This window comes from Scylla paramamosain, chromosome 2 (genome assembly GCF_035594125.1).
Source record: "Scylla paramamosain isolate STU-SP2022 chromosome 2, ASM3559412v1, whole genome shotgun sequence".
NCBI classification, from domain to species: Eukaryota; Metazoa; Arthropoda; class Malacostraca; order Decapoda; family Portunidae; genus Scylla; species Scylla paramamosain.
In genome coordinates, this window is record NC_087152.1 from 6,228,181 (window position 1) to 6,241,724 (window position 13,544).

General features: G+C 42.1%; 1 long non-coding RNA gene across 3 annotated transcripts in view; it reads right to left on the bottom strand.

Moving 5' to 3' along the window:
- The window catches only part of LOC135109286 (uncharacterized), a 191,548-nt gene that overhangs the window by 120,131 nt on the left and 57,873 nt on the right, over nt 1-13,544 (bottom strand). For all 3 annotated transcript variants that reach the window (XR_010272651.1, XR_010272650.1, XR_010272649.1), the window contains one exon: nt 10,693-10,729. This is a non-coding gene — a long non-coding RNA (uncharacterized LOC135109286). The remainder of the gene's footprint in view (nt 1-10,692; nt 10,730-13,544) is intronic.

Below are 13,544 nucleotides of genomic sequence, written 5' to 3' on the forward strand. Positions count from 1 at the left end.
GAGGAGGAGGAGGAGGAGGAGGAGAGTAATAAATCATCTTCTCTGGCTGCTCCTTAATGACTCTAACGGGAAGCTGCCACTCATGCATTGGACCCCACGCCCCACCACGCCCCCCCCCACGCTCCCCATTCCTCCAAGCCCCCACCTCCCAGTCCTCTTATCCCAGCCCCCCTCCAAGCCTTCCCGCGCCTCCACTCCCAGCGTCGCCAGCAAGTGAATTTCCTCAATATTTTCCTCAAGAGTTTGGAGGAGCATGGTAAATATTCCACATGTTTTCCTTCCGGTGCCTCACGCTCCAGTGCCCTTAATAAGTGTGTGTGTATGTGTGTGTGTGTGTGTGTGTGTGTGTGTGTGTGTGTGTGTGTGTGTGTTGCTATATACCTGGAAGGCCATGAGTCACCATAGTGCTAAAAGATCTTGAAATATATCAATTGTATCTCCTCTTTTTTCCTCTTTTTTCCAGGGATTTTTTATTTATTTATTTTTTACCGATATAAATAAGAGGAGGAATTATGATTAAGAAGTAAGGGGGCAAGGACCTGCTGATGGCGTGCACGTGTGGCTGGCTGGCTGGTTGGTTGTCTGGTTTAGCTGGCTGGCTTGCAGATTGGGTAGATGGGTGGGTGGCTTTCTGGCAGGCTGCCGGAGTGAGTGGGTGAGTGAGTGTGTGGGAAGGTGGGTGGTGGGTTCTTCGTGTGCTGTGCCGCAGAGACTTTCCTGCACCACGTAATTTCTTGAAGGCTGATGAAGACAGACGGCAATGATTTCAGAAAAATAAAGCAGTGACGATAAATTTTATACACGTAATAGTTAATACGTGCGAGGGGAGAAAAAAAAAAAAAAAAAAAAAAAAAAATATATATATATATATATATATATATATATATATATATATATATATATATATATATATATATATATATATATATATATATATATATATATATATATATATATATATAGTAGACATATAAGACGCTGTAAGAATAAACGAAATTTCACGTGGTAGTTAATGTAAAATGTGGAGGAAAATATATATGAAAATTAAAGACTTCATAAGAAAAGTGAGGCGAAGTTGCTTTTTAATTAAGTTAATCAGAAGTACGTGAGGAGAAATAAATAAGAATAAAAAATAAACGGTCTGAATGGAACACATCACAAATAACACATCATTATTTTGTTACCCAGTGTGTGTGTGTGTGTGTGTGTGTGTGTGTGTGTGTGTGTGTGTGTGTGTGTGTGTGTGTGTGTGTGTGTGTGTAAAGGGAATAATACAAACTAGAATACAAAATGAAATGCCTTGGAATGTAATGGGGGACTAATTAGCAAAATCGAGGAGGGAATCACTCACACACACACACACACACACACACACACACACACACACACACACACACACACACACACACACACACACACACACACACACGCACACATACGGGGGAGGGTGGCAGTGTGAGGTTACAGCTGCCGCAGAGAAACGCAGGAGGCAAGAGAGTGAAGAGAGCAAGAAAGGCGCAGAAAAATCCCTTTCTCTGGTTCCTAGAAAAAACGTAGCGAAAAAAAAAAGAACATACGAATAACTGTGAATCAAGAAATACAAAAAGTTAGAACAAATGCTGAGAGAGAGAGAGAGAGAGAGAGAGAGGAGAGAGAGAGAGAGAGAGAGAGAGAGAGAGAGAGAGAGAGAGAGAGAGAGAGAGAGTTAAAAAGGTGAGCGTCACATGATTTGATTCGCCCACAAGTTAGCGAGAGATAGATGGCTGCGTGGTGTGAGGCGAGGTTGTGGGGGCGGCGTGCAGGCTGGAGGGAGGCGCGGGGAGATGTGACCCCTGCTTATTTTTTTCAGCGGCGGATGGTTGGGGAGCAGGGAGGAAAGAATACATCATGATTCTTACTTGCTTCCTGGTCGGCATTCAGTCAATGTTTCCAGCGGAAGATAACGATGTTGATGGTGATGATGACGATGACGATGATAATGTTGACGATGATAGTGTTGTTACTACTAGTACTAGTGGTGCTGCATCAGTGGTGGTTGTAGCTGTACTGGTAATGACGGTATCCAAACTTTACTAAGATCGTAATGGCTAAACAAGAAAAAAAAAAAAAAAAAAAAAAAATATATATATATATATATATATATATATATATATATATATATATATATATATATATATATATATATATATATATATATATATATATATATATATATATATATATATATATATATATATATAATATGTGGTTGATTTTAGCGCCACAACATCCAGGTCATAAAATGCTTTGAAAAAAAAAAAAAAAAAAAAAAACGAGAAGTATGTAATTTATTGATATTTCCGGCAAAGCAGCAGAAAGAAAACGAAGAGAAAAAGTCCCAAGAATCCAGTGCCGGGAAGCAACGGTTGACTGGAGAGGCCCCGCGTGGGCGGCGGCTGGGCGGCGAGAGGCGCAGTGACTGGTCTAGCTGGAGGAGTGTGGCGGATGTATTGGGGGCAACACCACCAGTATCAGCAGTAGAGGGCGTTGTGGTGAAGTGAGGCTGCATCCCAGGCTGCAACGATGAAGGACTAGGTGTCCTAGGTAGGAACAGGAACAGCAGCAGCAGCAGCAACAGCAGCAGCAGCAGCAGCAGCAACAACAACAGCAACAGCAGCAGCAACAGCAACAGCAGCAGAAGCAGCAGCAGCAGCAGCAGCAGCAGCAGCAGCAGCAGCAGCAGCAGCAGCAGCAACAACAACAGCAACAGCAGCAGCAGCAGCGGCAGCAGCAGCAGCAACAGCAGCAGCAGCAGCAACAGCAGCAGCAGCAACAGCAGCAGCAGCAGTAGCAGCAGCAGCAGCAGCAGCAGCAGCAGCAGCAGCAGCAGCAGCAGCAGCAGCAGCAGCAGAGGCAGCAGTAGCAACAGCACAGTACCAACAGCGGTAGCAGCAATAGCAGCAGCAGTAGTAGTAGCAGCCGCAGCAGCAGCAGCAGCAGCAGCTGTGATAGAAGCCTCGCCGCTAACAACGTCCATTAATAATAACAGGGATATTGATGGCATCCGAAAATTGAACAAGGCCATAATTGAGGAGCGTCTGAAGAATGGCGGGATTATGGAAATGACCAAAAGAAGATTCCACAATGGAACGCATAAGTTTTCTCTCAAATTCACGTGAGGGAATTATTAATAACACGCTCTTTCATTATAAACGACTACATACTTTAAAAAAAGATAAGCCTTAACGCGTCAAAAAAAAAAAAAAAAAACAATCCATGGAAAGTAAATATTTTTCAAATTATACTTATTTTCTTTATTTATTTCCCCTGGCCTGAATCAAAATGTTTAAGGCAAGGGCAGCCTCCACACAAAAGCCGTGCACGAGGCTTTCGCCTCGACAGCTGTCAACGCTCATACGCATCGATTTATAAGCGAACCAACTTTTTGTTCCGTGCTAACCTTCACCCATATTTCACAGACCTGCCTCATGGCGAAGGTTTCCAGCCCCACATGTTTGGTTACTAACCAGAAATGTCAAGAAACCCAAGGAGGGAAGTTACCCCTATTGTCAGGGCGCCAGCCGGTGTATGAGCAGGGGTATAATATAATAATAAGATGAAAGTACTGATCCCTGCTGATAAGACCCCCACAACGGCCAGTAATGGGCGCTGAATGATGAGGCTAGAAAGCACTCAGCACGATCTTAACATAACGCCCTCAACACTGACTGCAGCAGATACAGACATAGTTACACGTACCAATAAAACTTTAAAACTTACGTAAATAAAAAATAAATGAACAGTTCATCATATGTAAACAGAAACAAACCTGAAAAAAAAATCTATTGTGACATCTAATATTTTTTCGGCAGTTCACTTTCAAACTCGGTAAGTAACACTCTAAAAGTTGGACCAGAGCCAGACAAACGTCGTTCCGAAAAAAAAAAAAGTCAGAAAATGATTTCAGAAAGCAAATTCCAGGTCAGTTTCTGAGAGAATCAGATACTGAAGAAATGCAAAGAAAACCAAATCCTCAGAATTGAGAAAAGAGACGAGGGCACACTCTTCCAGGCTTTACTTTGTCCCTGGCTGGTCCTTCAACCTGATGCTGACACTCTTCACTCCAGCTCAAATCTATCCCACCAGTTCCACGTGCCTGCAGAGCCTCTGTCGCTCAAAGCACCTTCCACCGCCTGACCCAGCATGGTGCAGCGCATGGCCGTTCCCTGACATTTTTTCATCCTTAGCACGTCAAGAACAAGCACTACTTTATAGAGTAAATATGCAGCCAGCATATAGATACCGTTCACTGCTACTGATGATGGTGCGACTGATATTACTGCTAATATTTCGATGTCACAAGTATTGCTACTCTTCCTCCTCCTTCTCCAACTACTACTACTACTACTACTACTACTACTACTACTACTGCTACTACTACTGCTGCTGCTGCTGCTGCTGCTGCTACTACTGCCACTACTACTACCACTACTACCACCACCATCACCACCGTTACTGCCCGCACAGGAAGCGAGCACTCAGTTTTGTGATCCGATCAGAATCCGGATATTTCGTTTCGTTTGAAAAGTGCACATCTCAGAGAAAGGAGGACGCAGGACTCAGATCAAAGACCTGTACACATGCACCCACTCTCGCTGAAAAAAAGAAATGTATTCTAACATTTCCATTTGGAGAAAAGAAAAATACCCATCGGAAAGAGTCACAGACATGGACTGTTCGATGCATGGACTACGAATTTCGCGAGCTGGAGGATAAAATAATGAAAGTACTATCGGCGAATGAGCGAGTAGGAATTTTAATTATGCTCTAACACGAAAAAAAAAAGAAGATAAATTCCTTAATGCGATCGAAAGTAAATATATGAAGAACAAAATAATACGATAGCTACTCAAAATGTACGATTAAATAATGTAGCTACACATACGATGAATATTTGCACGAGAGATTTCAACACAAACTATGGAGGGAAAAAAGTAAAGGACACTACATTTGGCACACTCTCTCTCTCTCTCTCTCTCTCTCTCTCTCTCTCTCTCTCTCTCTCTCTCTCTCTCTCTCTCTCTCTCTCTCTCTCGCACCTATTCCTTTATTATACGGGGCAGTAACTACGAGCCAATACCATTACTAGGGTTGTCAGTTGGCTCAGCGTGCAGGGAGACAACCATTAACCGTGATGGTGGAGGCGAGACCAAAGCCTCCAGGACGAAACACACTGAACAAAGGGAGACACTCACTACGGCGTCAAAGAATCAATCGCCACCTGATGCAGCGCACACTGGAGGGCGAGGGGAGGGCGGCGTGGCTGGCAAGGTGATTAAGGAATGCGCTGGACTGACTGGGACTTTGTGTTCTAGTGACCTACAAACAAGGGGAGTTATTAGGATGTTATGATCGGAATACACGGACTGACAGACAGACAGAAAATCAAGGTCGGAGACGGAGAGATGGTCACACAGACGGAAAGATGGACAAACAGACAGACAGACAGACAGACAGAAAGGCAGACAGACGGACGGACGGAGAGGTAGATAAACAGATAGACAGATACACATCCGCAGAGAGAGAGAGAGAGAGAGAGAGAGAGACGGACAGACAGGCAGACACAGAGAATTGTCAGTATATGGGGCCGATGGATGCAAAGTTACACAGTGCTCCATACTCGCTGCAGGCCAATGTTAGGTCCTCCACCATAGACCCGACACCCTGCCTCCCATTACAACGGAGTGCAGCCGAGTGGGAGCGGGAAAGCCCTCGGGAGAGAGAGAGAGAGAGAGAGAGAGAGAGAGAGAGAGAGAGAGAGAGAGAGAGAGAGAGAGAGAGAGAGAGAGAGAAAGTGCCATCGTAATCCAAGGAACGCATGCCAGCTTCGATTTGAGCAAGCCACTAGTGCGCCAAAAAACAAGGTCCTAAAGATTCACTTGGATTCGAATGTAGATAAGGGAAATAAAAAAGTGTAAAAGAGGTGAGGGAAGGTTAGCGGGATGTGTCTGGGCGTTAAGGGAGGAGATGCCAACACGCTGCGCTTCAGACCCACTTTGAAGTTTGGCCATTTCCTTTTATCTGTTTGTTGGGGCTCACACACACACACACACACACACACACACACACACACACACACACACACACACACACATACACACACACACTAACTACACAGTGCCACTTCATCTTTATTTACTTATTTCTCACGAAGCATTAACTTGTCTCAAAAGCAAAATGAAGTAAGAAAACGAAAAGAATTTTGGACAAACAAGTTCTTAAGCAGATGATCGGTAACACAAAGGAAAAAAAGAATAAAACCGGAAACATAAGCCTGTCTAAAAAAAAAAAAAAAACGAAAACGCAAAAAAAAAAACAAAAAAAACAGAGAAACAAATCTTGAAGTAAAAATAAACTATATAAAAAAAAAAAAGACATAGAAAGGACAGCGAACCCACACTGGCTGACATGGGACAACTTCCATCGCCCATTAAGATAAAACTGCGTGGACGGGAGGCGCTAATGGTCCTGCTTTCCCCTGTTACTCCCCTTCTAAGCATTTCTCTTCAGTTGGAAAATAGAGCAATGCTGATAGGGTTGCTAAGGGGCTTGTATGGAAGATGGAGAGCAGGGGAAGGGTACGTGAAGAGAAGGATGTAGATAATGATGGAGGAGGAAAGGGTTATGTTGAAAAGAACAGTATTAGTAAAATGTACGGTTGAATTCTGGATGGTGTTAGTTTTTTTATATATATATTTTTGTATTGGAATGAGGAAAAAAAGGGTTATATGGGAAAGAAAAGTATTATTGAGATGTACGGCCTGAGATCTCAATGGTGTTACCTTTTTAGACTTTGCAGTGGAATGGAGGAGGAAAAAAGGGTTATGTTGGAAAGAAACAGAAACGTAACTACGGTTAATACCTGAATGTTGTCACTTTTTTTTTTTTAATGGTGGAATGGAGGAGAAAAAGGATTATGTTAAAAAAAAAAAGTATTAGTGAAGCGTACCGACATAAACTGAATGGTGCAAGTTTTTCTATATGTTTTTGAAGCAGAATGGAGGAGAAAAAAATTAAGTAAGAAAAAAAACAAAACGTATCAGTGAAATGTACGATTAAGACCTGAATGGTGTCACTTTTTTCTATGAATTTGCTGTGAATGGAGGAGAAAAGGGTTATGTTGAAGAGACTGGCACCTCCCCCTTTTTTTTTTTCGCTCTTTTTGTTGTCCATTGCCAGTGCTATTACATAAAAAAAATATATTGTGGGGTTAATATTTGAATGAAGTTACTTTTTTCTTTATGTTTCTGTAGTGAAAACGAGTAAACAGGTGGGGCATTTCCTGGGTAAGCGTGCGTGTGCTGTGCGGAGGATGAGCACCTTTAGGAGACGGTGTGAGGCGACGAGGCTCTTACAGCACAGGAAATACCGAGGCTGCTTGGGAGGAGAAAATGACCCATAAGTTTATTGCTCTCTCTCTCTCTCTCTCTCTCTCTCTCTCTCTCTCTCTCTCTCTCACTGTCAGAAATAAATTATCAGTGTTTGCGTCACTAGTCGTAAAATTTCTTAAGTTCCACGACTGGCTGCGCAAGACAAGCAAAGCTGACCTTGACTTCTGCCTGATTGATTACCAAGAGTTAACACACACACACACACACACACACAGACAGAGAGAGAGAGAGAGAGAGAGAGAGAGAGAGAGAGAGAGAGAGAGAGAGAGAGAGAGAGAGAGAGAGGGGGAGTAACAATGCTTTCAGAGATTTACATACGACTCTCGTATTGAGCGGCGGATCAGCCAAGGAGGTGCAGTACACTAGTGGAGCAAATGACCTGTGTTATAAGTCAAACACTCACGTCCTGATCCCTTCTGTGCAGAGGAAAATATACTTGTAATTGTTTAATAACTCGGCCACAGCTTGAGGGACACGTGAAGAGCAATGTGTGGATGATGGAGAGGAGGAGGTGAGCAAGAACTACACGGCCGAGGGTGAACAATGAAAAAGTGGAAGCAAGTTACACGAGAGGAGACTGGAGGATGGAGGAAGGCGTCGAGGGAGCGAGAAGCACAAGAAGACTAAAACCTGTATTCTGAAACACTTTTGGCCGCTCCTCCATTACTTTCAAAAGGCTCTAGTTGAAGTGGCACGTGTTTTTAAGGGTGTTTTCATGATTCTAATGACATACTAAGAATATTTTCTACGTTATTAAGAGGAGAAACACTCTTGAGAACCCGGCTAATCATCTGTGTGGCCTGTGATGGTAGTCATGGTGAGAGAGTAAAGCGTTTCTGAATACGGGTCTAAGGAGGAGGGATGCGAGGTGGCTCAGGTGGGCCGCTGAGTCATGGCCGGCCCCTTGCTATCAGTGATCGCCAATGATGCGTTACCGAGTGAGAAACGACCTTGGAAACTTCTGAGGAGAGTGGAGAGAGGAGCCACATGCCAGCGCGGTGCAGACAGAGCAAGGTCAGTCTTGTCTGCACCGGACATCTGTTTGCATCACGCATGTTCATTTAACTTTCCGGATCACTATTATCACTCAGCTATATTTATTTATTTGTTTTATAAGTTAAATCTATTTCCCTCAATTTAAAGGGTAAGTAAGCAAGGTCTAGTATCCGCGTGCACGTTAGTCACGAGGAGGCGATGCGCACCCCAAGCCTGGCCGAGGAGAAAAGGAAGCTGTGTGTTCGTGCTCCTGCCGGGAGTTCCCTCGCTGAATTTACACCAACACCACTTGATGAATTGTACTCGTATAGACTTTCTGCAGGCATTCTGCGGTCACAGAAAATGAGTAATAACAGAATTCTGACTTTATTAAGTATCTGCCTCATGTGAAGCATTGTGAAGTGACACCATAATATGATGACGTATGTATTCTGGTTTACACACACACACACACAGACACACACACACACACACACACACACACACACACACACACACACACACACACACACACAGACAAAACAAACACACAAACACACACGCGCACACACATACACACACACACGCACACACACACGCACACTTACAATACAAGTAGAGAACATGAGATCAACACAAAAGTATAAAAAGTTTCTTCTTTACAGATTCTTCCAAACAGTTTGTTTTCCGTGGCGAAGGCAAACCCACGCCTCACGACGTATTCAATTTCCTGGTAGTCAGGCAAACCTTCACTCTAATCTGCGAGCGTCGCCTCCTAACGATTGGTCACGCTCCCGATGCTCTGACTGGCAGGCAAATCACGGAGGTGGACTATAAACTTCCTCTCTCCTTCCACTTTGGTATCTTTACGACGCTCTGTTCGGGGACATCCGTTGTGATCGTGGCGCGTGAGGCGACGGTCGTGGGGGAAGGGGCGGTAAAGTGGGGTTCCTTAGACAGGGTGGTGCGGCAGGAGATATGACTTCATTAAGATACTCGTATAGTGTAAATATATTTTAATACGACCAGTAAGGTATAAGATAAGGCATTCAAAATCTTGCCACTCTTAACAAAACAATTGTTCCCAATAGAAAACATATTTCCTCTGCCTACACTCAACGATGAACTTCCCTTTGGCGTGGCGCGGAGCAGCAAGACGGGCAGGAAGGCGGCGTTAGGGTGTGTTATGTCACGGAAATGAAAAGTCGGGCAGGAAAGCAATTTTAAGTCATGCAGTGAAAAGAACAAAGAAAAATGTCAGCCAAAAACTGTTGCCGCTCGCCTCCCTTTGATACTAAAGCTGAGGGAGAGGAGCGCCAGGAGGAGGATCAGTTTCAGTTTATTGAGAAAAGAGAGAGAGAGAGAGAGAGAGAGAGAGAGAGAGAGAGAGAGAGAGAGAGAGAGAGAGAGAGAGAGAGAGAGAGAGAGAGAGAGAGAGAGAGAGAGAGTACAGAAAAAATGACGCGAGTAGATCAAATTACGGTTTCCGGGATAAAAGACAGGTTGTTTATCGTGGGATGCGTTCAGTGAAAACCCAACTGAAATTTGTTTTATAAACCTCAGTACGAAGGCCAGTATTCAAAAACACTTTGCTCTCTCACCACGATTATTTATAGAGGCCACAAACCTGATTAGCCGGGTTCGCAAGTGTTTCTCCTGTTGATAATGTAAAAATTTTGTTATGTCACCAGAATCGTAAAAAAAACATCGCTTTTAAGATTCAAGTGACAAATTAACAAGATTTCTACATTATTAACAGGAGAGTCACTCTTGAGAAGGATCTGGTGTCACTTCAACTACAGCCTTTTGAAAGTAGTCGAGGTGGAGATAGATAATGGCCCAGAGGAATAAGACTTGAAAATTGGACATGCCAAGTATTGATTGGACATCTCGTGGTGATGACGTCACTACTCAGTCAGCTGTTGATTTTTTTGGCGTACTTGTACCTGTGTTTCTTCATCCGGGCATAAATACGAGCAGTGACCTCAACTTTTCAGTAAACGTCCCGCAACAAAGACTCATTCACGTGGATGTTGCAACTCTTGAGAAATACGCCATGCTCTACACATAGTTTATATTTTTTGGACAGAAACAGGAAAACCTCAATTTTTCTCTTGAGTCACATGTTTTAGATATAGTTTATATTTCCGCAGAGAAATCTCTATTAAAAAAAAAAGGAAACAGAATAAAAAATGTTCAGCATAAAATTTACCTGCTAAAAAAAGTTCAGAGAAAAAAAAGCGAAAACACGTGTAATAATAAAACGTAAATAAAAGTCAACACTCACCAGCCTCAGTGGTTCGTGCAGAGCCCTGACTCCTGTCCTGAAAGAAAAGCCAATACATCAATTAATGGCTTACTCCTTGGGTGGCTGCAAGCTGTGTGAAATTTGAAGGACGAAGGGGAAGAAAAGTGATGGGAAGGGCGGCGAAGGGAAGGGACTTAATCATGGTGATGGAGGGATTCCGGAGAGCAGATGAGGATTTAAGGACATCAAAGGATGGGGAGGATTAGCTCTTAGGAACAACAAGGTGGAAATAGGACATCCCTTTGTTGTCGTTATCCCATCAACAAGGGGAACACGCGCCGCCCTCACTCACTCACTCACTCACTCACTCTCACACAATAACCCGTCCTGCACATCACACTCTATTAGAATCATGCAAGTAGAGAGCCTTATCAATGTAGATCGAGAGCACCCTGCTATATGTTCTCCCAGTACCCCGCAGCCACCGGGATCGTCATATCATGGCTGCTATGTGGAAGGAGGCTGCTGCTGCATTAAAGTGTGCAGGTAAGAGTTGTTTGATGCACTATGAACTACAGTATACATAAGGACATCAACCATACATTAAGTTATGAACTATAAATTAGGTTTATTTACTCGTACTTTGATAGCCTTATTCTACATGAACTATACATTACTGGATGCTTTGCTTTTGCCACTCAAAGAGTTCCACCTGGGAAAACAAAACATTCTCTTAAGATATCAGCAATTGCCACAGCTTTTGTTGTAGGCCTTGTGCTTCTTGTTGCTGTCAGGCAGTTTTTGTGGATGGCTCACCAGGACTGGGAATTAATGACCGGACTTTCCAAAATCTGGCCTCTTAATGTTCACGTAATTATATTCTCTCTCTCTCTCTCTCTCTCTCTCTCTCTCTCTCTCTCTCTCTCTCTCTCTCTCTCTCTCTCTCTCTCTCTCTCTCAAGTAAATACATCTCCCCTCGCTCACATCTCACGAAGTTCCATTCAATCTTCCACTTCCCTCGCTTACTCCCAGTATTACTCCGAGGGGAACACATGGTGATGCCTTGAATTAGTATGAGGGGCAATGAGCGTCACTTCCAAGTAGTGTGTGCAAACTAACGAAGACATGGTGTGCGTCTGATGCCTCCTTCGGTACAAATTATGGGGTTTAACTTTTAAACTTTTCATTGCGGTATGCGACTTGCACTTCACAGCATTGAAAGGACTTAATAAAATCCTCACAAACATTATATAGGCAGAAATAATGAGTTAGAGAGTGGATTTTCCAGTTTTTAGCCATCAGCCATCACTATATCTTTACAAGTGCTTATAGATTAAAAATAAATGAGTTAAAGAGTTCATTTTCCAGTTTCTAGCCATTAGTCATCACAAAGTCTTCACTAGTACTTATAGAGAGAAGTAAGGAGATAGAGTTGGATTCTCCAGTTTCTAGCCATAAGCCAGTTTAGAGGTGACTGTAAAACTAAGGAAATGTTTCAGTACTTTGTGATTCAAGACAGATGTGCCAAGTATCAGTCAAGTGGTTAATGCTCGCCTTCACATTCACCTGTTGACTTATTTTCGTTGGGAGTTTACGAGTGTTTCAGAAGCCGTTGGGGATTCAAGGTATTGGCAAAGTATTGAGAGTTGATTATGGGAAAGTTTCCTGGTAATTTATCGCTCAAAGATGTCTTATGCTTCCTTGCGGTCTCCAAGGTGTATGACGAAAGTATAAAGTTTATGCAAAAAAAAAAAAAAAAAAAAAAAAAAAACGGCAATGTGTAAAAAAGAAAGAAAAAAAGGTCGAAAATATCGAAAATGCAAAGAGTATAAGGACAAGAGCTAATTTTGTCGAAAAAAGAAAAAAAATATGGGAAAAAGTAGAGACGTCAAAAAAATCATGAATGGAGAAACGAAAATGTCAGAAGCAAAAATATATTGAAAAAAACGCGTGAAAAACAATGCAGAGTATGAATAGTATAACGAAAAAAAAATCTCGAAAAAATGCACCAAAAAATAGAAGCGTCAAAGATAACAGTGAACGGAAATGTCAGAAGCATGAATATATAGAGAAAAGTGTATATATATATATATATATATATATATATATATATATATATATATATATATATATATATATATATATATATATATATATATATATATATATATATATATATATATATATATATATATATATATATATATATATATATATATATATATATATATATATATATATATATATATATATATATATATATATATATATATATATATATATATATATATATAAATACATGGAGAGAGAGAGAGAGAGAGAGAGAGAGAGAGAGGAGAGAGAGAGAGAGAGAGAGAGAGAGAGAGAGAGAGAGAGAGAGAGAGAGAGAGAGAGAGAGAGAGAGAGAGAGAGAGAGAGAGAGAGAGAGAGAGAGAGAGAGAGAGAGAGAGAGAGAGAGAGAGAGAGGAAAAAAAAAATGAAAATCACCATGAAATTAAAAACTCATCTCGACAATTACTTTTTAGTTGGCGATAAAATGCTTAGGATGAAACGACTCCTTTCAGCTTCTTTTCGTCGAATCCTCGCGAATGACGCACGTAATGGCCAGGGAGCTGTGACTCCACAACGATTTTTTTTCACTGGGTTATATTTACATAGAGAGTGAGTGTTTGGCGTGCAGAGAGGTGTCTGGGCACGTCAGGCTATTTAGTGTGCTGGACCGAATCCATTCTTCTTGTTACGGCGCCTTACTTCAGTCAATCAGTCAGTCAGTCAGTCAGTCAGTCAGTTAATGAATCAGTCAGTCAATCAATTAACCAGTCATTCAATTAATCAGTCCCTTTTGATTCTTCGATCCTTTCCTTGACTTTTTTTTTCAATTATTCAGTCAG